The sequence below is a fragment of the Antechinus flavipes genome, chromosome 3 (genome assembly GCF_016432865.1).
Source record: "Antechinus flavipes isolate AdamAnt ecotype Samford, QLD, Australia chromosome 3, AdamAnt_v2, whole genome shotgun sequence".
In the NCBI taxonomy this organism is placed as follows: Eukaryota; Metazoa; Chordata; class Mammalia; order Dasyuromorphia; family Dasyuridae; genus Antechinus; species Antechinus flavipes.
In genome coordinates, this window is record NC_067400.1 from 409753893 (window position 1) to 409780312 (window position 26420).

General features: G+C 35.3%; 1 long non-coding RNA gene across 2 annotated transcripts; it reads left to right on the forward strand.

Annotated features, from left to right (window-relative positions):
• Nucleotides 1-210: 210 nt before the first annotated feature.
• Nucleotides 211-19150, forward strand: LOC127558010 (uncharacterized). Of its 2 annotated transcripts, none has more exons than XR_007952698.1 (4): nucleotides 211-307; nucleotides 6036-6127; nucleotides 11518-11589; nucleotides 18089-19150. It is a non-coding gene; the product is annotated as an uncharacterized LOC127558010 (long non-coding RNA). The 2 variants fall into 2 exon arrangements; XR_007952697.1 differs by having other exon boundaries at nucleotides 18102-19150.
• The last annotated feature ends 7270 nt before the right edge of the window (nucleotides 19151-26420 follow it).

Here is a 26420-nt window from a genome sequence, read left to right on the forward strand (position 1 = left end):
TGATATTCTGAATTGTGTTGCTTAATCCTATGATCTTTTCCAGACTTGGTAATCATTTTTTACTTTTTCAGCAGTTTTTGACCATTAACCACCCCTTCCTATAAGACACTGTTCTCATAGCTGACTGACGTTTTTTGGTTGGCCTTTGCTGAATCATCATCTTCCTCTTTTCTACCAAGTACCAAGTACCAAATACTTCAAAGTTTTCCTACTCTCTTCTATCTAGAGATTCTTTCCTTTTCTAATACCATAAGATCCTGTGGAGTTTGCCTTCCTCAGACAAGATATTCCATCTCCTAATGCAAAGGTATTTATAATGGCTTTTCCCCATGTCTAAATTCATTTTTCTCCTAATCTCCACCTCCTTGTTTCCCTAGCTTTTTTGGAGTCCCATCTAAAATCCTATCTTTTCTATGAAGGCTTTGTCACTCTTTCTTTTTTTTTTTTAATTTTTATTTAATGATTACTTTATATTGACAACATTATCCCTTGCACTCGTTTCTTTTCCGATTTTTTTCCCCTCTCTCCCTCCACCCCCTCCCCTAGATGGCAAGCAGTCCTTTATATGTTGGATATGTTGCAGTATATCCTAGATACAATATATGTTTGCAGAACCGAACAGTTCTCTTGTTGCATAGGGAGAATTGGATTCAGAAGGTATAAATAACCCGGGAAGAAAAACAAAAATGCAGATAATTTACATTCATTTCCCAGTGTTCTTTCTTTGGGTGTAGCTGTTTCTGTCTGTCATTTATCAATTGAAACTCAGTTAGGTCTCTTTGTCAAAGAAATCCACTTCCATCAAAATATGTCCTCATACAATATCGTTGTCGAAGTGTATAATGATCTCCTGGTTCTGCTCATTTCACTTAGCATCAGTTCATGTAAGTCTCGCCAGTCCTCTCTGTATTCATCCTGCTGGTCATTTCTTACAGAACAATAATATTCCATAACATTCATATACCACAATTTACCCAGCCATTCTCCAATTGATGGGCATCCATTCAATTTCCAGTTTCTGGCCACTACAAATAGGGCTGCTACAAACATTTTGGCACATACAGGTCCCTTTCCCTTCTTTAGTATTTCTTTGGGATATAAGCCCAATAGAAACACTGCTGGATCAAAGGGTATGCACAAGTTGATAATTTTTTGGGCATAATTCCAGATTGCTCTCCAGAATGGTTGGATTCGTTCACAACTCCACCAACAATGCATTAGTGTCCCAGTTTTCCCGCATCCCCTCCAACATTCATCATTGTTTTTTCCTGTCATCTTAGCCAATCTGACAGGTGTGTAGTGGTATTTCAGAGTTGTCTTAATTTGCATTTCTCTGATCAATAATGATTTGGAACACTCTTTCATATGAGTGGTAATAGTTTCAATTTCATCCTCTGAAAATTGTCTGTTCATATCCTTTGACCATTTATCAATTGGAGAATGGCTTGATTTCTTATAAATTTGAGTCAGTTCTCTATATATTTTAGAAATGAGGCCTTTATCAGAACCTTTAACTGTGAAGATGTTTTCCCAGTTTGTTGCTTCCCTTCTAATCTTGTTTGCATTAGTTTTGTTTGTACAAAGGCTTTTTAATTTGATGTAATCGAAATTTTCTATTTTGTGATCAGTAATGGTCTCTAGTTCATCTTTGGTCACAAATTTCTTTCTCCTCCACAAGTCTGAGAGATAAACTATTCTATGTTCCTCTAATTTATTTATAATCTCGTTCTTTATGCCTAGGTCATGAACCCATTTTGATCTTATCTTGGTATATGGTGTTAAGTGTGGGTCCATGCCCAATTTCTGCCATACTAATTTCCAATTATCCCAGCAGTTTTTATCAAATAATGAATTCTTTTCCCAGAAGTTAGGGGCTTTGCGTTTGTCAAACACTAGATTGCTATAGTTGACTATTCTGTCTTGTGAACCTAACCTTTTCCACTGATCCACTAATCTATTTCTTAGCCAATACCAAATGGTTTTAGTGACTGCTGCTTTATAATATAATTTTAGATCAGGTACAGCTAGGCCACCTTCATTTGATTTTTTTTCATTAATTCCCTTGAGATTCTCGACTTTTTATTGTTCCATATGAATTTTGTTGTTATTTTTTCTAGATCATTAAAATATTTTCTTGGAAGTCTGATTGGTATAGCACTAAATAAATAGATTAGTTTAGGGAGTATTGTCATCTTTATTATGTTCGCTCAGCCGATCCAAGAGCACTTAATATTTTTCCAATTATTTAAGTCTGACTTTATTTGTGTGGAGACTTTTTTATAATTTTGCTCATATAATTCCTGACTTTCCTTTGGCAAATAGATTCCCAAATATTTTATGGTATCAACAGTTATTCTGAATGGAATTTCTCTTTGTATCTCTTGCTGTTGGGTTTTGTTGGAGATGTATAAAAATGCTGAGGATTTATGGGGATTTATTTTGTATCCTGCTACTTTGCTAAAATTATGAATTATTTCTAATAGCTTTTTAGTAGAATCTCTGGGGTTCTCTAGGTATACCATCATATCATCTGCAAAGAGTGATAGTTTGGTTTCTTCATTGCCTACTCTAATTCCTTTAATATCTTTCTCGACTCTTATTGCCGAGGCTAGTGTTTCTAATACGATATTAAATAATAATGGTAATAGAGAGCAACCTTGCTTCACTCCAGATCTTACAGGGAATGGTTCCAGTTTTTCCCCATTGCATATGATGCTTACTGATGGTTTTAAATATATGCTCCTGACTATTTTAAGGAAAAGTCCATTTATTCCTATGCTCTCAAGTGTTTTTATTAGGAATGGCTGTTGGATTTTATCAAATGCTTTTTCTGCATCTATTGAGATGATCATATGGTTTTTGTTTGTTTGGTTATTGATATAGTCAATTATGCTAATAGTTTTCCTAATATTGAACCAGCCCTGCATTCCTGGTATAAATCCTACTTGGTCATAGTGTATTATCCTGGGGATGATTTTCTGTAATCTTTTTGCTAATATTTTATTTAAGATTTTAGCATCAATATTCATTAGGGAGATTGGTCTATAATTTTCTTTCTCTGTTTTCAGCCTACCTGGTTTAGGTATCAGTACCATGTCTGTGTCATAAAAGGAGTTTGGTAGGACTCCTTCAATCCCTATTTTTTCAAATAGTTTATTTAGCATTGGAGTGTCACTCTTTCTTAATTGCTAGTGACTTTCTTCTATTAATTATGTCCAATTTATCCTGTAAAATCTTGTTTATACTTTCAGCTTATCACCCTCACCAAACCCAGGAACTAAATGCCATAATTACAAAATACTTCTCACACAAATAAAGTCAGATCTAAAAAATTAGAAAAATATCAATTGCTCATAGATGTAAGCCAAGCTAATATAATAAAAATGCCAATTTTACTTAAATTGGTGCCATACAAATGCCAAACTGCCAAAAAATTATTTTGTTCAGTGCCAAACAGTGCCAAACTGCCAAAAAAAATTATTTTGTAGAACTAGAAAAAAATAATAAAATTTATCTGGAAGAACAAAAGGTCAAAAATAGCAAGGGAATTAATGGGAAAAAATACAAAGAATGGTGACCTAGCAGAACCAGACCTACAACTAAATTATAAAGCAGCAGTCATCAAAACCATTTAGTACTGGCTAAGAAATAGAGTAGTGGATCAGTGGAATAGATTAAATACACACAACACAGTAATTATGATATAGTAATCTAATATTTGATAAGCCTCCAAATTCCAGCTTCTGGGATAAGAACTCATTATTTCACAAAAAATTGCTGGAAAAACTGGAAAATAATGTCAGAAACTCGGCATATGGCTACACTTCACACCCTACACCAAAATAAGGATAAAATGGGTACATGCTTTGGGTATAAGAGGTGATACTACAAACAAATTAGAAGAGCAAGCAATAATTTATCTATAAGATCTTTGGAGACAGGAAAAATTTATGACCAAAAAAGAACTAGAGAACATTATGAAATACAAAATGGACAAGTTTGTTTACATTAAATTAAAAATGTTTTGTACAAACAAAATTAACTGAAACAAGATTAAAAGGAAAGTACAATGCTGGGGAAAAATTTATACAGTCAATGTTTCTGATAAAGAACTGTGTCAAATTTATAAGAATGAAAGTCATTCCCCAATCAAAAAGATACAGACAATTTTCAGATGAAGAAATTAAAGCTATCTATCTACAGTAATATAAAAAATATATAGTCATATAAAAAATGCTCTAAATCAATATTGATTAGAGAAATGCAAATTAAAACAACTCTGAGATGTAAAGGGCTGCAGGTAGTGGGGGAACTCTGGGTAAGATATAAGACCCATCAGCCCAGAGTGAACCTGCTGACAATGTCTAGTTTGGCTCCCCATCTTCCCTAAGGGCTTTCACCCTTCTGAGAAGTCAAGGAGGGAGAGTTCTACTTGAAGCAAAGGATACTTACAGTAAGAAAAGACATTTACATATCAATAGCAGGGTGCTTATAGTTAGCACTTGCTCAGTGTGGTGTGATGATGTAATGCTTCCACAGTTAGCACTTGAGCAGTGTGCTATGGTGATGTCGTGATGTAATGGTTCTACAGTTGGCACATGCTCAGTGTGCTATAGTGATGTAATCATACGAAGGTATTTAGGGGCTGAGAGGAGTAGAAATAAATAGACTCCATCTTTGACCATCTTCATGGGTCTCCTGCCTTCTTCACTCCTCCACTGAGACCAAGGACTCAGGCTGGCTCTGAGATCTTCCAGAGAGCTAGTCCAGACAGTATATTTTGGCACCCCAGCATGGGGGCTCTAGAAAGCACACTACATTAAGGTATTACCTCATACCTCTCAGATTGGTGAAGTTAACAGGAAAAGATAATGATAAATGTTGAAGAGGATATGAGAAAACTGGAATATCAATGCCTTGTTAGTGGAGCTGTGAAATGATCCAACTATTCTGGAGAGCTATTTGGAACTATGCTCAAAGAGCTATAAAACCACGCATAATTTTTGACCCAGCAGTATCACTACTGGATCTGCATCCCAAAGAAATCATAAAGGAAGGAAAAGGACCCACATATGCAAAAATATTTGTAGTAGTTCTTTTTGTGGTAGCAAAGAATTGGAAAATTAGTAGATGCCCTTTAATTGAGGGATGACAACAAGTTGTGGTATATGAAAGTAATGGAATATTATTGTTCTATAAAAAATGATGAACAAACTGATTTTTAAAAAGCCTGGAAAGACTTCTATAACCTGATATTGAATGAAACAAGTAGAACCACATTTCTAATACGTCCTGGCTCCTCAGTGTGACCTTATATAAGTCACTCAATATCTCAGTGATCTAGTCACCTCTCTAAGACTAAAAATTGCAGAATAGTTAACAATTCGCATTGGTATATTTTCCTTATCATGAGTTGTCTACAGCAAAGGAAATTATAAATCCAGACAATTCATTTAACTGTTTAAGTATTATATATTCCTCTCCCCCCTCCCAGTAGAATGTAAACTTTGAGGGCAAAAACTATTTTATTTTTTATTTTTGTTTGTTTGTTTTTATTCCCACCTTGCAATAAAAAGCACTTATATGCTGGTTGAAGCAAATTTAATACAGAAGACAAAAAGAAATGAGAAAAGCATAGAGAATAGCCTTTAAAAGTCTATTATATTCACAGACATAATATAATATAACACAATAATTTCAGAACTCTTTGGTGGTGAGAAGAATCAAAGGATATTCAGAGGTCAGAATTAAAGCATGAGTTTATTCATAAAAGTTCAGGCAAGGCAACATTTCCTCTCTATTCAGAATTTAATGCTTCCTCCCTTACCCCTAGCTCTCATTGTCTCATTCATTCTTTCCTTTAGTCTTTCTCCCACTTTTATGAGTCATGAAACAGTCATGAAAAACTCTTTAATGATATGCTCACTATTTCTAAATTCCCATGATCAAACTCCCCTCCTTTCTCAAACTCCCAGTACAAAACAAATTACAAATACTATCTAACTTTTCTCTTATCCTCCCTTCCCCATACCCAGGCTAATTTTCAACTTCCAAACAAGTGTTCTGAAGCACTTAAAGGGTCTCCAGCTTTGAAGAAGTTGGCAGCTTCAAACCCTTACAGACTTTGGTAAGCAGCTATTCATCCTTCCACATTTGATCTCAGACGATCTTCTTCTTCTAATAACAGTGTATCCTAAACTAGATAAACAGTCAGGAGCAGCTGTCATGAGGAACCAACAATAGGTAAATCTTGAAACAAAGGTAATGTGGGGGAGGGAGTTAAATTTTATTTTAGTGATGCTTTTTTGTTTTTACATCATATACTTCCCCCATTATATCTTTATTTATTTATTTATTTATTTATTTTTGCTGAGGCAATTGGGGTTAAGTGACTTGCCCAAGGTCACACAGCTAGGAAGTGTTAAGTATCTGAGACCATATTTGAACTCAGATCCTCCTGACTTGGTGCTTTATCCACTGCACCATCTAGCTGCCCCCCCCCCCCATTATATCTTAACCTATGCATACACTCTACCTCGCAACAAAAACAACAATCTGTTAAGCAATACTGACTTTTGCCTCTGTGTATGTAACATTTCTCACCCATAATACTTAGCTTGCTACTCAGAAGAAAGTGTTTCACTATCTGTTCTGCAGGACTATAACTAATCATTAACATTAATCTGGGATAAATTGCCTTTTAGTGTTACTTTTTTATGATCTTGCTGCTACTTTCTTCATGATGCATCATGTAATAAAAAGTCTTCCTGTATTTTTTCAGAATTCCTTATATCCTTATATCCTATGTATATATTTCTTACAATGCAATAATATTTCATTTTTTAATTTCACATGTACATACCTATATATACCACAATTTGTTTAACCAAGCTTTGAAATAGAAGCTAATCTCTTGGCTAGAATGACAGGAAAAGATAATGCAGAATGTTGGCAGGGATGTGGGAAAACAGGGACACTAATACATTGTTGGTGGAATTATGAATACATGCAGCCATTCTGGAGAGGGATTTGGAACAATGCTTAAAAAGTTATCAAATTGTGCATATCCTTTGATCCAGCAGTGTTACTACTGGGCTTATATCCCAAAGAGATCATAAAGAAGGGAAAGGGACCTGTATGTGCCAAAATGTTTGTGGCAGCCCTGTTTGTACTGGCCAGAAACTGGAAACTGAGTGGATGCCCATCAGTTGGAGAATGGCTGAATAAGTTATGGTATATGAATGTTATGGAATATTATTGTTCAGTAAGAAATGACCAACAGGAGGATTTCAGAAAGGCCTGGAGAGACTTAGACGAACTGATGCTGAGTGAAACATCATTAAACACTTCAATAACAATACTATCTGATGATCAATTCTGATGGATATGGCTATCTTTAGCAATGAGATGAACCAAATCAATTCCAATAGAGCAGTAATGAATTGAACCAGCTATACCCAGTGAAAGAATGCTGGAATGTGACTAAGAACTGTTACATTGAATTCCCAATCCCTATATATTTGTCTGCCTGCCTTTTTGATTTCCTTCACAAGCTAATTGTACACTATTTCAAAGTCTGATTCTTTTTGTACAGCAAAATAACTGTTTGGACATGTATACTTATTTTATATTTAATTTATACTTTAACATATTTAACATGTATTGGTCGATATGCCATCTAGGCGAGCGAGTGGGGGGAAGGAGGGGAAAAATTGGCAATTGGCAATGCTGTAAAATTACCCATACATATAACTTGTAAATAAAAAGTTATTAAAAGAAAGAAAGAAAGAAAGAAAGAAAGAAAGAAAGAAAGAAAGAAAGAAAGAAAGAAAGAAAGAAAGAAAGAAAGAAAGAAAGAAAGAAAGAAAGAAAGAAAGAAATACAAGCTAATCTCAAGGGATGGTCAGTCCAGTCTCTCTATATAAGGGTAAGTGATATACAATTCATTAGACAGTATAGAATATAATAGCTGATGTCTTCAGGTGCTAAAAGAGCAGTGCTAAAATGGACCACTTGTCTATTTTATAACAGAACAAAATGGAAAATAATTTTTAAAAGAAATACTAAAGCCAAACTATATCTACTCTACAATTGTGTCTAAAGTCAAACATAGATATTAAAGGGCACTTAGCTAATTTGAGAATAGGGTTAGAATAAACCCTACAATAATGTAACCTAGACTAGCAATCAAATACCAGAATTTCTTAGTAGTTAAGAAAAAAATTTATATTTCCTGATGTCACATAATCCCAAAAATATTAAACTGCCTAATGCCTTTTTTTTTATCATTAGGGATGAATAAATTGTCACTAGTCCTAGGTGTATCAGTAGGCAACTACTTTTTAGACTTTTTTGCATATTTGCTTATTATATGTATATGCCTTGTTTCCATCAAACTCCTTGAAGCCAAAAACTGTTTCATTTTTATCTTTTCATTCCTAGATTGCCACATAGTAGGCACTTAACAAATGTCTGTTGATTAGTAGACTTCCTTAGGCCAACTGCTTGTTTTAATTATTAAAATAATACTTTCAAATATCAAATCACACCCCAAAAAAATTACTACTTATTGCCACTCAGAATATTTCTTTTCTACTTTGTTACCACTTACATTGCCACTTACTTTCCTAATTACTGCATTCTTTTTCTACTTTATTTAAGGGGATATGGAAGTGGGAGTGGGAAAGGAAGACTAGCAATTCATTTCCCTAGAAAGTGTAAGTCAACATACCACAGAATAAAGCCCAATCTCCAAAACAGTTCTCAGAACTTATCATATTGCAAATGCATACAGTGGGCATTTTTAAAAGCTTTCATTTTATAGAAATACTCTTTCTCACTTGCAGGAAACAAAAGAATATTCAAGTTTCCAACAATATTTTCTTTGTAAGGAAATTGGTAATGTAACCTAAATGAATTAACAAAGCAGCCAGGAAATCTTTTGTAATTTAACTCATAATTGATTTGTTTCAGGGAGAAGTCTCACACAATTTTCTCTACTATATGCCCATTTCTGTCCTCTCTTTATTTAAACCAAAGTTAGATTTCTGTCATCTGAATGTTAATCCATGCAAATCTCACAGATGTTGTTTGAATGAACTGGAAACTCTCAGCATGATTCCAGTTAAACAGCATTGCTTGAACTTTTATGCATGATAGAGCAGTGCTAAAATGGAGCAGGTGTAGTCACACCAGATGACATACTGAGTCAGTACCATGTGCAAGAGGGATGGAATGGAGGATACAAACCATACCAAATAACAAATATGTTCTCTTAAAACATAGAGCCAGTCTCTAAACCTAGGAAAAAATGAGTGAAGCTCATAACTAATTAATTGTTTGTATATTGCTTCTACAGAACCTTCTAGAAAAGGACATAGTGAAATAGAACTGTCCCTGTTCAGTCATTTTTAAGGCATGTCTGACTCTGTGACCCCCATTTAGGGTTTTCTTGTCAGGGACACTGGACTGGTTTTCCATTTCTTCCTCCAGCTCCTTTTATAGGTGAGAAAACTGAGGCAAATGGGGATAAATGACTTGTCCAAAGATCACACAGTTAGTAAGTAGCAGAGCTGGATTTGAATTCAGGTCTTCCTGACTCCAGAACTGGCTTTCTATCCACTGCACCAGCAGCTGCTCTGAATTGTCCCTAGTCAACTGTTTATGAAAGAGAGTGAACAGAGAACCAAAAAAGCAGGCTTTCAGGGAGTGAAGGATCAAATTAGGTTATTTCCTATAGGAATACTATATATATTTTTTTCAAGAGTGAGTGTTAATTCTAGTCCTTTTATAAACTAGAATAAAACTCAGTTTTTTTCCAGTTGTTTTAGTTATATTTGACTATGACCCCATTTGGGGTTTTCTTGGCAAAAAATACTGGAGTGATTTGACATTTCATTTTCCAACTCATTTTAAAGATGAGGAAACTGAGGCAACCTGTGTTAAGTGATTCATCCAGTATCTCACAACTTATGTCAGAGGCCAGGTTTGAACTCAGGAAGACTTATCTTCCCACCTTCAAGCCTGACAATCTATCTGCTGCACCACCTAACTGCCCCATATTATGGGGTCCTCCACACCAAATTAGTTTAACAAGTTGCTAGCTTATTCAAAATATTTTCCCTTTACAATATTACTTCCTCTTGACATTTTCCATTTTTATCCAGGAATGCTCCAGCAACAGCTTTTGCTTAACTAACTGTATGATGTTCTGAAAATGTCCCCTTGCTGTGCACTAATTGATTTTTCACTCAATTACAACATTTGCTTACAATCAGAACAATATACCAGTGGAGGGCATCAATTTCCAAGAATTGCATGGTGCCTTTCCTCTAGTTTGCTTTCCCTGCTGTTGTTTTGAAATGTTAGCACAATTTGAATAGGGAGTTGGGGGGAATTTACCCAATTTGGTCCAATTTGGTTTTCAGAATTCCTTAGGAAAATTCTAATCTCTCTTGATTGACAAAGAACATCATCTCCAGAAGCTGAATCTCTTCTATTCACAACATACAAGAGTGATCAGTTCTTAGTGTATGTATCACATAGGATAATATGGACTAGAAGGGAATAAGAAAGAGAAGGCAAAGGAACTAGTATCTATTAAATACCTGTTGTGGAAGAGATACTATTCTAAACATTGACAGAGGACTAGAGAAGTATAAGAGCAAAGCCAAGACTTGGACACAAGTGTATATAATAAAAAGGCAGCTGAAAAGCAATTCCTTCTCCCCCTGGGAAAAGGATGAAAAAGAATTTCCTGGAGTCTGTGTCTCTGTATTTGCAGGGCTGGCTTTGAATAGATTTTGGCCATCATTCCCACTTCCAAAAACCTGGGTTCTTCTTTTGCTTGTGACTAAGGGTTAATGGCATGTACCTTTAGATTCATTTATAACCAGAGGCAATCATCTATTTTAACGATCTTTTCTCTGCTCTTTTGTTGAGTTTATAAAATTATCAATGGCTACCATGATAGCAGGGCAGTCAAATAGAAGGCAGAAGATTGTGTAGTGGATGGAGCATTGGGCTTGAAACTGAAAAACTCAACTTTAAAAGTTCAAATTTGGTCTCAGAGACTAGCTGTATGAGCCTAGGCAAGTTACTTTATTCTGCCTCATTTTCCTCATTTGTAAAAAATGAGTTGGAGAAGGAAATAGTACACCAATTTCTGTCAAGAAAACCCCAAAATGGGGCCCACAAAGCCAGTCCTGCAAGTACAGAGGCACAGATTCCAGAAAACAAATCAAAGTTTATTATTAATGGAGCTAATAATAGTACTGATGTCACGGGGTTGCTGTGAGGATCAAATGAGATATTTGTGAAAAGCTTAGCATAGTGTTTCATATATATCAGATGCTATATAAAGGCTTATTCCCTTCCCTTCCCCCTTTCCTTCTATTATCAATATAGTTCCAAGTTGTGACTTCTCTCCTACTACATTCTCTCTCCTAATTCATTCATACTTCCCTAAAGTTCTAGTCCACATCAAAATAACATGCTATTCCTTTTATCTTTTCCTAGGCTAAGAAAATGTATAAACATGACAAGCCCCAGAATTCTGAGCAAGGATACAACCACTTCCTCCACCTGCAGGTGAGGAATCCACCCCAAACATCTGTTACATAGAGTTCATGACCTCTTGGAAAGTTGACATTAGACCAAATATTAAACAGCTCAATTCTGCATCTGGAAGATTAATGCGAAGAGATCAAATTGAGACACAGTCAAGATTGGTGATCAATTTCCATTGATTCCATCCCATCTTCTCCAAAATATTTATTCCTCTATGATTATTGAGAAAAATAAGAAAAATAAGGATTGAGAAAAGGTCTTTAGATCTGGCCATTAAAAGATCTTTTATAATATAAGCAAGATCACTCTCAGTTGATAGATAAGATCAAGAGCCAGATTGCAGAAAGTTAAGAATGAATGAGATGAAAAAAAGAGAGAGAGAGAGAGAGAGAGAGAGAGACAGCAATTGTAGATAGCCTTGTCAAAGAGTTTAAACTTGAAATAAAGGAAAGATAAAGGACAATAGATATGGAGCATTGGTAGAACAGGTGAGTTTTGAGGGGAAGTAGGGGAAATAGGAGAGACAGAAATAGGGGAAGAAATAGGGGAAGTGAGTTTTGAGGGGAAGTAGGGAAACAATTAAACAGGCAGACACTAAAAAGTAGTTATTGGATAATAATCATAGAGGAATAAATATTTTGGAGAAGATGGGATGGAATCAATGGAAATTGATCTCCAATGATTGAGTTGTCTTCCAGTTGAGATTATGCAAGAGCTCTGATGGTGATGAGGAACTGGAAAAAAGGTAGGGGAGTATCACAGCAAAGCAAGGCCAATGGGTAAAAAGTCTCTTCTTCTACCTATTGGGGAATAATCTAAAGTTAGGTTAGTCTTCTGAAATGAGGTATCTCTGTCTTCTTACTCTTTAACTAAAAGAGACTGCAAAGTTTATTTTATATAATAGAATCTTTCAGGATGATTGATACATGAGTTATATATATATATATATTTACTCAAATTTACTCAAAAATAGTAGCATCTGGGTCTTGAGGTTATTGAGTTCCCAATAAATCTGAAATTAATTTAGAATGTCATAATCAGTATTATAATGGTGAAAAACCTCCCTCTTTTCCTCAAGATGGTGTCTCTACACCCCTAGTTTTACCTCCAAACAGTTCCTTTTTTCCAGATTTTAATTATCCTCACATCTGCTAAAGTAGACTTGCTTAATGATATTTTCAAGTGGTAGAAAATATGTTTCTTACTAATAAGGAAGAAGTTAATGCTGCAGTGGAAACATCCATTCCATCTTAGGATCTGTGACAGAGGAGAATGGAATTCATGTAGTATGAACTGAATCTTAGATATAGGTGGAGTAGATTTCAAAGGATTTATAGAAAAAGTAGATAAGATCCCATGGAGTAACATTCCACAAGAAATGCTAATTCAGGAAAGATGAGAAACTTTTGAGAATGAATATTTATCATAATGTTTCTTATTTTTAAAAATTTCAATGATGAATTTCAAAGAAAATAATATTTAGACTGGATTTCCTTAGAATTCAGTCCTCTTTGTAATAGCATTATATTGCAATTAAGCTTTGCTGCTTGACTAGGTTCAAACCTGCAAATTATTTTGAGATATCTCACAACACCAGTTTGTGACCCCAAATTTTGGGGGTCCCCCTTTCCCAGCCTCAACATTTGGTGGCCCCATACAAGGAAAGTCTAGCCTTCCATGGTTTGATTCCCTCCTTGTCAGGGTAAGCCTCTCATTTTTTTTCTCCCACAATCCTATAGCAGGACACCCCAAGTCACTGGGTCATCATGAGCTCCACGCTTAGCAAATTATCCTGTCCTGGGGATGCCAAGACTGGGAAATTCTTGCAATTTTCTGTAAAGTTTCTAGGGAACTTTTGCCATCCTTTAACCTTCTCTGGGATGCTAGAGAAGATGGAAATGCCATAGGATAGCTTCTGGCAAAATTTTATGTCTTTTGGCAAAGCTGGGCCAGTCCTCTTTCATGTCATTCTATGTATATCTGTATCTCTGTGTAGAATGTCTGTGTCATATTTGTTCTGTGAGCTAGTTTAAAATTGAAAAAGTTTCGTGAAACGTCTGTTGGGATTGTTAGCAAGATCAATATAGCCCAATTCTTTGTTTGCTAACTCTTCTCAAGTCAACTATAGGAAAATTCAAATTCTGCCTTACCAGCAGAAATAGGGGAAACAAAATGGGGTACCCCACAAAACCTTGCCCAAATATCCCCAACCCATCTTGGGGGAATGGGAATGGAGTTGGGGATCAGGCTCTATGGTCAGTATTCCCTGAGCCCCGGAAGCAGTCACCCCAGCTTTCAGCAGGTTCTGTCCAGGAACTGCCTGGGAAGAATTTGGGTACCCCTGGCAGCATCCAGAAAGCTAGTCAGCCTCTTAATTTGGTAAGATCACCATTCTCTGTCTCAATTGTGGATATATATTAGCTAATATATTTATCTCTACCCAGTTTTCTAATTTGTCAAGAGAAATAATAGATGTTGTTGTGAAGTACTTAGCATAAAACGTGCTATATGAATGTTAGCTGATTTATTTGATATAATTGCTTCATATTTGATAACTTTATGGGGTTTTTTTATTTGACCAACAGATAAATAATTTCTAAGAAATTTTAAAGGAAAGCCTACTAAAGGGACCTACTTGCACTTATAGTGTTAATAGAAGAGTTTTGCAACTTTTAGGAGAACAGAAAAGCAGTTTGCCACTACTTTAAAACTTTAGTTATCTAGAGTCAGACTTCTGAGAGGCCTGTCAGTAAAAACTGACATCTTTTCCTGACTCACAAGAGAAAAGATTTGCCCAAATTTGGAAAATAACCAAGTTGAAATTCAGTTTGTTCAGACTCATTAACTAAAGATAAGTCAATTTTAAACTTGGTTCCATCTCAATTTTAAGAATTGTCTTGTTTTCTCCCTAAAACAAAAGGGAAACTTATTTAAGGAAATAGAAACTATAGCTAAAACTATTTGGCTGTTACTTAGAAAATTGCTAACTAAGTTACTTGGAATTGTTGTCATCATGTTAAGCCTTATCAGTTTACCTCCAACTATGAGGTGTGAACTCCTTTCCCTCTTTACAGGATGGGGGAAGGTATCAAATAGCACAGCCCATGGAAACACTAAAAATAGTTGCAATTTAGCAAGTTCACCCCCTCTCTGGAATCTCTGTCAACTCCACTTAATTTGTAAGCTTACCAATTTTCTTGAAATGATCAGGGTAAGCATCATCAGCCCTGAGAAATAAACCTGTTTAGGATTTATAGTTTCTAAACAAGGAATGCATTTACTAAGAATCTATAAGCCTGTATAATGATTGATCCTTTGCACCAGGAGAAGTTTAATTTTATAAAACATATTAAATAAAATCTCTTATGAGTTTAAGTCCTGGTCAACTTTTAAAATAATGTATCTAGCCCTAAACTGTGATTGGTAGAATTTGCTATTAGTGATAAAATCACTTGGGGAGGTAACTGATATTCTTTTGAGCTCTAAATTTAATTACCTGATCATTAAGTCAGTAGCCCACCCTTCAGGGAAAAGGGATCTCCTTTTAACCTGTCTCACTGAAGGAATGAAAAGGGGAATTAAGAATTAGAAAAGTTACCTAAGGAGATGAGGATAACCCTGACTTCTTTCAGGGGCACCTTATAGAGCTCTTAAAAAATAATACTAATCTGGACCCCACTTCTCCAGAGGGGAGTACTGTCTTCAGATACATTTTTATTAATCAATCTGCTTGGGACCTCAAACTTCCCAAACTCAGCTATTAGAAACAACTTTAAAAATCTTTAAAAGTAGGGACTGAAAGAACTGCAGAGGAGCTGACTGAAGGATCAGAGCAAAAAATGTGGAATAACCTCAATTTTTAGCTGCTGCCATATCCGAGAACCATGGGGTTTCATGCTTTAGATATCACAGTCAGGGTCACTAGGCTGTAAACTATCTTCAGAGGAAACTCCATGACCCTTGCCCCAAGTATAGTCAGGAGGGCCATGGGAAGAGAGACTGCCTACAGGGGTAAACCGCCCCCCCCAAATGTCCTGTGCTCCAGTCTCCTCAGGACCAGGAGTTCGGGGCTTGGTCAGGCTCCCAACTACTCCACCATGATGGCTGAACCTAAACTAACTTTGGATGTGGCTGGTATAAGGGTGGAGGGGAGGTTGTTTTCTGTCTTACCCCAGCACTCTGGTCTCACCTGCCCTTTCTCCCTTAGAGTAATTAGGATTGAAGGAAAATTTAAGAACTGTTTTGAAACCTCCCTTTTGCCCTGCCAGTTTGGTGGCCTGTTACTTAAACATTCCTTTCTTATTATTCCCTCCTGTCCTGCTCCCTAGTTGGGGTGTGATTAAATGGTGAAGTTGAGACCCCAATTTTTCCTTCTCAGACCTCCAGATGAACTTTATGCACTTCCCTGAAAATCCTCCCATCTTCCCTCTGAAATCTGGGAGTAAATAGTCCTCTGTCTGGGACCAAGGAATCCCTGGACAAGCCACTCATGCCACCCCAGCTTTAGTGAGCCTATGGGATCCCAGAGTGTTCCCTCATAAATACCCAATAAAGCTAGTCTAGGGACGGATTATAGCCCCTGACTGAGAAATTTCTTAAACACAAGTGAGTCTTCCTACAACTATCCTCACTCAGATCCCAGGGGACACAATGGTTTTCCACTCTAGGATGCTTTCCTTTCCATACTATTGCATAAAGACTCACAATTTCTTTTTGCCCTTGAAGAGGCAAATCCAAGGGAACGTGACCCCAGACCAATGCACATAACCAATATGGGTTAGATGATATCTTGAGCTACATCCCTACTCAAAAGGCTTCTCTGACTGCAAGTCATACCAACTCTCCCCAGGGAGGTCTATGAAGTCCTTTGTTTAAAGGCCCACATAGTCTTACATTAAGATCCTGAAAGCTAATCTCTAGCTCATGCCTTAGCCCTACCTAATGAAAGGTAAGGTCAAGCTCAGACATGCTTACTTCCCAAAGAAACTTGGTGTCTTTGGGTGACCCTCCCACCTTAGAGTTAACTGAAGAAGCCTCTAAATTCCCTACACCAATTATTGGAGATTCTTAACCCCATCCTCCCCAACCAGGTTCAGAACATTTTTTCACTCAAGCGTTTTAGAATTGGGAAAAGGAATGAGAGTAAATATCTATACTGACTCCAAATATGTTGTTCATATTTTGCATGCTCATAAAGTTATATGAAAAGAAATGGAACTGATAATAGCAAAAAATTCTTCTATTAAATATGCAAGGGAAACAGGCTTGCAGATTCTACTGCCTGTGCTGCTGCTCATTTGCCCCTAACCATGGCATATTTACTTCCTCAGCTCAGTTTCAAACACCCTCAGGCCAGCTTTTTATCCCAGCCCAGTTCTTTGCAGAATGAATAAAACCACTCCTTCAAATAACTCAAATAACTGATTGAGGCATTTAAGATTAGCTTTCTTTCTTTCTTGTTATTTAGGAGAGCTTTGCTCTTAGTATTTTCTCTCTAGTTCTCTTAGGCTAGAAAACTGAGAGCAATGGGGGCATTCAGGATTGTTGGGTTGCCCTCAGCATTCTCAAGGCAGCCCATATATGTGACTTGATGCATTATTTGTAAAGGCTCCTTTCCCAAATGTCACCATCCCCATCCTGGATACCACCCCATTGTATTAGCTACCCCTCCCCCCCAGGGGAATAACTTTAACCTAACTATTCTTTGATTTCTTGGCAGAATGATGATAACTGTAGTATATCCATTCCAAAATTATTCTGTCAAACTCAATCATAATGTTTCTACACCATCTTCCTATACCTACACCTATACAAAGCTTCTTCATACTCACTTGAAAAAAAATACTTTCCAATCCTTGTGAAACCTATTTTCACTGGTCATAAGCTAGAAGAAACAATTAAACAGATATGTCAAATATACCCAGTTTGTGAAAGGGCTTCTAAACTCCCCTTTCTGAAGCCTATCTGGAGAAGAGGTACATATTGAATGTATGTATGAATGAATGAATGAATGAGGATTGATAGAAGAATTTTACACATAAACCCCCTCTCAGGGATTTTAAACTGCTTTTAGGATTTTGTTGTCATCTTTACTAATTGGGTAAAAGCCTTCCCTCTCAAGACTGAAAGCTCCTGTTTTTGCTAAAGGAGATCAAACTCATTTAAGATTAATTATTATCTCCACTCTGTGTGTTAATCTCTCTACCCAATGCTTAACACCTTTTTAAGTTCTTACATCCCAATTCATCTAAGTGCTCCTTTCACTGTGTATGATGCCACTGCTTCAGACACTGCTCCCACCCCTTCAAGAAAATAAAATTGGGGATTTGGGGGAAAACATTCTTTGGTATTTATCCTAGGAAAAGCTGTCTGGATGAGAGACATTCATGATAGCCTCATCAACTCCCCAGCCTTCCTCTGGGGTGGGGTTCCTAGCTATTGTCCTTATTAACTCCACTTTTATTTTTTTTTTTACTTTTGCTCATATTTGCTTCTTGTATTTTTAATATACTTGTTAAAGTTCCTTTTTCCAGACTCTAAATCATGAAATTCCAACAACATGGTCAACCTGAAATCACCTGATAACCTGATTCTGACATTCAGCACTGGACGCTGCTGGTGCCGCTGCAAGTTGCTTGTCTCCCTTCTCAGTCTAGACCCCCACTGGGCAAGGATAGCTCTAAGACCCTTTTCATCCTGAAGCAGCTCTAGAAGATGAGACCTCTATCCCTTTGTTCCAAATTATTTTGGGTATAACTGCTTGAAGGGGAAAAAATTATATAACATGATTTTGTGGTCCCTGACCTTGTGGAGCTTCTGTTTTGATGCGTCAGTAGTCCTAGGTCTTTTCTAGCTTTAGAATCTGCCTCAGAAAACTCACACACCCAAGTTATCTGATTCTGACCACTCCTTAGCCAGATAATTTCTGGTCTCAGGAAGCTCCCACAGATCAAAACTCCTGAGACAATAGTGAATAAAACCACTTTAATATATTGCTGACTGGTAATCTTGTCAGTAATAATCTGATCAACCAAGAAGCTCTCCTTCCAGAGACTAGTTCTTCCTACTGTGAGCCATAGAATTTGCATATTTATGATTGAAAGCTGTGTAAGTGTATCTCCTTGCTTCTGTTTTTTACTGGATTCCTTTAGAATTCAGTCTGCTTTGTAATGGCATTATATTGCAATAAAGCTTTGCCCCTTGACTAGGAAAAAAAAAAAAAAAGAAAAGAAAAGAAAAGAATATGATTTCAAAGGGAACTCATTAACCAATTTTGATCTTAAAATGACATGTAAAGAAGATGGAATTAAGGTTAGGTTTTTTTCTTGGTGTAAGAGGAACAAAACTAAGATTATTGCTAATCCTGTCTTGAACCAGCCCTGAAAGCAAAAGATGAAGAGTTACATTTCTTGGTAACCACACTCCCTGACTAGACATTCATCCTATCCAAGGAAATTTTTCTCTACAATAATCATGCAAATCAAAATCACCCTTATTTATGTCATACCACCAGGGAAAGATCAGGAAGCCACTATCAGATGGGCTTTCAAGTATGAGTGCTTACAGATCTTGGTGAGCACTAATCCCCATCCATTCTTACCCTAAATCTATGCCAAAGGACTGGAATACCAGTAACTCTAGCAACCTTAGAATCAAACAATTAGGTTGTTTCCTACCATTTTATCTAGTACTTCATTATATTAGAGGTTTTCTTATATTTATTCATGATGTTTAATGGGAACATATAAGAAAAACTTTAATATGACAAGGAAATACTATGAATTTTAAGATAATCTCAGATTAAAATTTCTGAATAAGAGAATTTATTGGCAACAATGACAAGTAGAATTCTCTACAATCTGAAAGTAATCTAGTCTGTCCACACAATGTTTTGGACATAAGAACTCCATAAGTGGATATGAGATCTATCAAAATAGGTGAAGGTAGAGGGAAAAGGAGAGTTGGGGAGTCAAATCAGAACTCTTCAAGATAAATATGGAAGAGAACTAATAATCTAGAACAGAATATGGAAAACTCAACCCTGAAAAATGTATAGAGAAAAATGTATAAATTCATAAATGTATAAAAGATATAGAATTCAAAATTCCAGTCATATAGCAAAAAGTATTAAAACAAAGTCAAAAGAAAAAAAATTGGAAGAACACATGAAATATGTACTATCCAAAATAAATGATCTAAAAGATGAAACAAATTGTAAGATGATATGAATGAATGATTTCTGAAATAAATGCAAGCTATCAGCCATAAGACTTTTCCCAAGGGAAATGCACATACAAACTAATTTGACTTCACTTAAAAAAATGTATCTTTAATAAAATGAAAAAAATTACTTACCTGTATATTGAAGTTGTCTTTGATAACTTCTGTACATACTTATATACATAAGTAGGGTGTAGACAATCTTTTGCAAACAATTTCATACTAACTGGAGAACATGGGAAAAAAATATAAATAGTTAAGGTTAGACATATTACATATTAAGGTACTGTTTGTAGAACTAGGAATTTGTTTAATAGTTCTGAAAGGTAATTTGCAATTTTCTTTAAAAAGTGACTAAAACATACATAAATTTTGATCCAGCTATCCCATTGCTAGGCATAATCAATAAATTCTCAGCTTTTCTGTGCATGATGTTCTTAGAAAACAGTACAAAATTCATAAAGATGAATATTGATGCATTGAATCTACAGGAAATAAAGAAGACTACCAAAAACTACCCTGTCACTAGAGTAATACCCTTTCCTCTATATAATTATTTATAGTGAAACTTTATTTCTGATAAGAACTTTTCTTAATGAAGTTACCATGAAATAATCTATAAAATGAAGTACAAAGAATAAAATTGACCGTAGGCAAAATATTTTTCTTCACTAATACTTTCTTCTTTTTGTGAACGTAATGACCCATCAATTCGTTAACATCAAAGTCAGGGATAATAGCTCTGCAGACATTCTAGCATGAAGCTTATCTACCATCTTTATTATCTCACTAAGCTGCACATGATTGGGGTTAGAGCTCAAAGAAGTTGCACTATGCTTTGGGGATATATTTGGAACACAAAACTTGAGTTTTAAAGACAAACAGTAAAAATAAGCAATTAATGCCTGGAAAGCTCTTTACAATAGTAGAATGGACAAAACTAGTAATGCACCTAGTAAGATACCAGCCACTCCACAAACAAATTGCACCTCTTACTTTTTCTCTACTGTATATAATTATGAATGTGCATGTTTGACATTGCAAAAGTGATTTTTTTCCCTTTTCATCCTTTCTCTTTCTCTTCTCCCTTTTATTGTTCAATTAGAATTTCCTGCTTATCCTACTGCATTATTACTCTTAAAAATTTCAACTATCTCTTGCCTAAATTCAAGTAAAAGTTACTCTTACAAGAAATCCTTACTCTCCCAACTCCACCTATGTATTTATATAATATTCTCCTGTAGTATCCCAAATATAGGGGGAAAAAATGCATTCTTTCCTCACCATCCTTCCCCTCTTGCTTTCTTCCTTTCTCCCTCTAATAAAATTATCCAAATACTTGAAGTCACAGAAGTTAAACACACAAATGTTAAGGATTGACTCTACATCACAGAGGCCAGATATAGAAAGATATCATATATGCCAAACTTTTCACAGTTGCATTTTCTGGAAAGAAAGAATAAAAAACTAAGTAGGAGCCCACCAACTGAGGAGCGTTTAAACAAATTAAGATAGCTGAATGTAATAGAATCCTATTTTTCCATGACAAATAATATAGGAAATCTTCAGAAAAGCATGAGAAACTTACATGAACTGATGGACCTTAAAATAAACTGAACAATAGTGTGCAATGATTATAACAGTATAAGTGGAAAAAAACTAAAAAAAATGCTCTGTAATTAACATTACCATGCTTGACTTCAGAAAAGAGTTGACAAACTCTTTTTTTCCTCTTTAAGTAAGAGTTAGGAAATAGGGATGTGCAATATTGCATATACTATCAGATATGACTGATGTATTAATTGGTTTTCCTGATCTTTTTAAAAATCCTCTCCCTTTTAATACTTGTTACAAGGGGGAGTTGGGGGTAGTATCATTATTTTTAATTCTAAAACAAAAATATTAATAAAAATAAGATTTAATACCAAAAAAGTAGGTTCATCAAGAAGCATGATGAGATGAAGGATATTGTGTTGTAAGAACTTATAGAAGAAAAAAGAAAATTTGAACAGAATTATTGGCGACCAAAAGATAATCTCAGGTTTAAAATGGAAATTACAGGTCACTACTTTAACAAAACTTCAAATTTAACATACCCAGAAATAAAAATGCCAAACTTTTCAGACTAAAAAAAAATGCTGCACCAAGTCAGGAAAAGATAAATCACATACAAGAGAATGCTAATAAGAATCACACAAGATTACATAAAAATGCAAGAAAACAGGAAAGAAATGGTTGAACATACCAAAAGAAAAGGGTTCACTCCAAAGAAATTTTTCAAACCTTTGGAAAGAAAATGACCCTCTATTAAAAGTAATGTCTTCTAAATGTTCCTGTTAAGAGAAGTCAAAATTTGAAGTGTAAACATAGGTGACAAAGAAAGTTTAGATAGCTTAAGGAGTCTGAGCCAATTATAAAGATCAAATGATGAGCAAATGTTCACATTCTGAAAGGGGAAAGAAAGAATTTTATCCAAGGAGAAGGCAGGAAAAGAAAGAGGAAAAAATAGAGGGAGGAAAGGAGAGAAAGGGAAAGAGTGGTGAGGAAAGAAGACATTTACTATTGTCTTAAAATCGGTATTCTACAGAAGAATATTATATAAATACATAAATGGAGTTGGGAAGTAGGAATTTCACAAACCTCATTCTTACTTGAATTAGCCAAGAGATAGTTAAAATTTTTAAGGGTAATAACACAATAGAATAAACAAAAAAAGTGGAATCGAATAATGAAAGGGAGAAGAGAAAGAGAAAGGATGGGGTGGGGGGAATCACAAATAAAATAAACCAAGTATGGAGAACTGGTTATAAAAGTATAAAGTAGAGACAGAGAGAGAACCTCATTGAGTGATATTTAGGTCTAGGATGAGGAAAAGGAGGGTATTGGGAATTGGAGATCAGACTACTTAAACTACAAAATAATTAGTGCTGCTTTCTTTCCCTTCCCTCATATATTTCTTTTGTTTTTAATTTTAAAGAGGGAGAAAGATGATAGAAAGAAAATTTTGAAGCAGGGATTTAATTTTTTTTTCCATTCTCAAGTCTTTTTCACCCAGAAAAGTTTTACATAACTTGGGTACATAGTTATACAAAACAGGTGCACAAATCAAACATTTCCTGATAATAAATCATAAAGAAATTTATTTTAAAACAATTCTTTGGTGTATGTACACAGATATAATTTTACCATTTTAACCATTTACCATCTTTAATAAAATGAAGGCAAATTTGCATACTAAGAGAGGGATGTGCTTGTTTATTTTTACATAAAAAATTAAATATTGAGGAAATGTTTGATACCTTTTACTGTCTCCAAATTTTTCATGATTCCCACATTATGCAATTATATGTTTATATAATCCCATATGAGGTCACAACTCACATTTTAAGAAGCTTTGTTGTAAAATATGTAAAACAAACTTAGCAATCTTTAACTGTTACTGTGAATGGAATGAAATCTTTCATAATATATAGGCAAGCAGAATGAATACTAAGCAAAATCTAACAATCTGTTGTTTGCAAGAAGTGCACTAAAAATATAAAGATTCATATGCTCATTCTGTCATTTATATATATTTAATAAAATAAAAAAAAATTATCTGAGTGTATATTGAGGTTTTTTTTTAATGAAAACACGATGAAAAATAAGCTTTTGTAAACAATTTCAAACTGAATATTCACAGTCTTACAACTGATTTATAAACATAAAGAATATAAGATACCACTGTAGATTTGTTTTTTTTTCTTATTTGTGTGTCAAAAATAAAAGTCTTTGACATCATAAAGTAAAATGGAGAACTTCTTCCTACAAATTTTTTTTTCTAAGCATATGTGATGGTCATCTAAGATTCACTTCTTCAATCAAACACAGGCATAACTTTATTCAATGTTCATCTGATTAGCCCTAACAAGAGGGGACTCAAATTTGCTAAATGTACTCATTACTATTAGAGAAGATATTTTGTGGAGTCTAAGGCAATGAAGGATTCCCAGTAGATTGGAGGTACTTAACCTGGCATTCTGTGAATAGAGTTTAGGAAATCAGCAAAGTTGGATTAGAAAACAAAAGAAAAAAATATTTTCATTGACCTTTAGTTTCCCTTGTAATCCTATGTGTTTAAACATTTATTTAAAACATTTAAATCTGTTGGGTTGTTTTTTTTTTGTTTGTTTGTTTGTTTGTTTTTTTTAATGAGACATCTCACATTCTCTTTTTTCATTCTTTATATTTTGTTTTATTATTTCTTGATTTCTTGTATTTTTTCTGGCTTCCCCTTGCCTGGAAGGCTTCAGGGTCAGCCAGAGTTAAGATAAATTAAAGTCTTTGGTCTTTAGGGGGAGAAGTGAAGGAGGTAGACGAACTGCTACAAGACTTGCCAAAGATCTCTCCTGAATTTTGGAGTCCTGAGTCTAGCCTCTCTCCTCCTTGTCTTGCTGCCAAGTGACTCTCTGTCCCTTCTCTTTTTGCCCTCCAATCCTTGCCTCTGATTATCTTAACACCAAACATTCAGCAAGCACCCAACAGTAAGAAGAGCCATTTATCCAAATATATGTTAATAGAGTCATTGTCACACATCGAATGGGTAATTAGCTTAAGTGCTTGGTTGTCTGATTCAAGTATATCTTTTTGGAACTTCAGCCTTCTACACATAAGGTTCTGGATCTCTTTTTCTAGTTTGTTGACTTTCTTTTCATAATCTTTTTTTTTTTTTTGGATTGTCCTTATTTTTTTTTTATTTTCTCCATTTCTTTCACTTGCTTTTTAAAGTCTTTTAAAAAATCTTTTGTGAGTTCTTTTTGTGTACTCTTTGAGGTATGAGACTTTTTTTTTTAATTTCCGTATACTCCTATGAAGATGACCCTAGTCTTCTCTAATCGCATAGTAGCTTTCTGTAGTTGAGTTCTTTCTCCTTTGCCTGTGTAATGCCAGAGAAACTGAGGCAGGAGAGAGATTAGAGAGTTTTTAATATTTTATTAATGGGAGAGTATAATTGACTGGACAGGACTCTTGTCTCAAATTATCCAGTCAGATAGAAATAAAGATATACTGGGACCAAGGAATCCATGTTGGTCCCAGGGCTGGAGGAGACTGTCATCTCAAAGAATCCAGCATACAGCATACAGCATACAGCCGCCAGCCTACAGCAATGAATGGAGGAACCCCGACTTCTTAAATACCTTTTCTCTAAACAAAGGAAGGGGTGAGAAGCACGGGAAAACTTCTGTCAGAATGGGGGAGGCTATAAATCCCAAAAACCCAGAGACAGGATGTCTGAATACACAGAAATAAAGATATCAGTGAGGTATCTTGGAATATTTTAGAGGGATATTGTAAATTCTTGAGGACAGAAAAGAATCAGGAGGTCTACTCTCTTGTTTATCTTGCTAACAATTTATAACCTTAGAGCAATTAATCCTCAGTCAGACCAAAGAGGGAGTTTTACAATTTAGGGGATTGAAACAGAACAGTTAAGGAAACTGAGACAAGGGAAACTAGTTCAGGGGAACTGAGTCAGGACAGTTAAAGAGAACTGTGGCAAAACATCTGTTCACTTTTTTTTTTAATTATTATTATTTATAGGTGTTTGTTAGTTTAATCACCTGTAGTCCTGGGGTATGGAGGTGGTGTCTAATCTTAAGTTCTTCTTCATTTTTTTTTCCTCTGATATGGAACCCAAAATCAATAACTGTCCTCTGTAAATGTCTACAGATAGCAGGTGCCCTTGCCTCATTGCTTCTGCACTTATCAGATGGCCTGATTCCTCCTTACTAAGGAATGTGTAGCACAGCTGGACCTAGTGTTCTTTATCAGCAATAATTCCCAATCTTCCTGAACTCTGCATGTCATCTACCAGACTCCCTGTGTTGTCTGGAAAATGAAAATACCTATGGCTGGGATGAAGCTACCTCCCAGCTCAGCTAGTAACAGGGTTTGCTACTTACTGTTTCAGCAGAACTATCCTGGATGTGTTTACGTTTTGAATGTGCCTAACATCTGTCCTGGTATCCTTATGGATCTTTGATTGTCCCAGGACATCTACTGTTCTGCCCCCACTATTGATTGTTTTTACTACTCTATGTCACCTTAAGACTATTTTGTCTTGTTTGTGGTAGAGATCTGATCTGATCTGCTATTTTCTCAGAATTTTCTTTGAGAGCTGATTTTCCTAACTTTAGTTAGGTCTCTATCATGTGAGTGATGAATGTGTACTATTTACTTATTTCATGGCTCTTTTTGTATTTTTAGTTCTATGGGTTTTCTTTAAAGAATGCATATTACTCCAAGGAAATATGCTAAAGTTGTAGTTCTCAAGGGCATATGTGACTATTAAAGATATTGGTGTTTGGAAGTCAGTATTTTCAAGCAGTGGTATATTTAATGACAGGCCTTTTGGGGGAAAAGTATGCATGTATTTAAATTTATTGTACATCATTAACATCAACAAAATAATAAATAAAGCCCATATTTGTAATATGTGCCAATTTATGAGGTATAAATACTTACGTGAAAAATTCAAAAATTGGCTCTCAGTACATCATTTCTTTCCATGATCCAATAAATCTCACCAGGCACAAAGGAAGATATAGTAGAAAATCAAAAACAATAGCAATAACTGACAAAGTTTCTTGTAA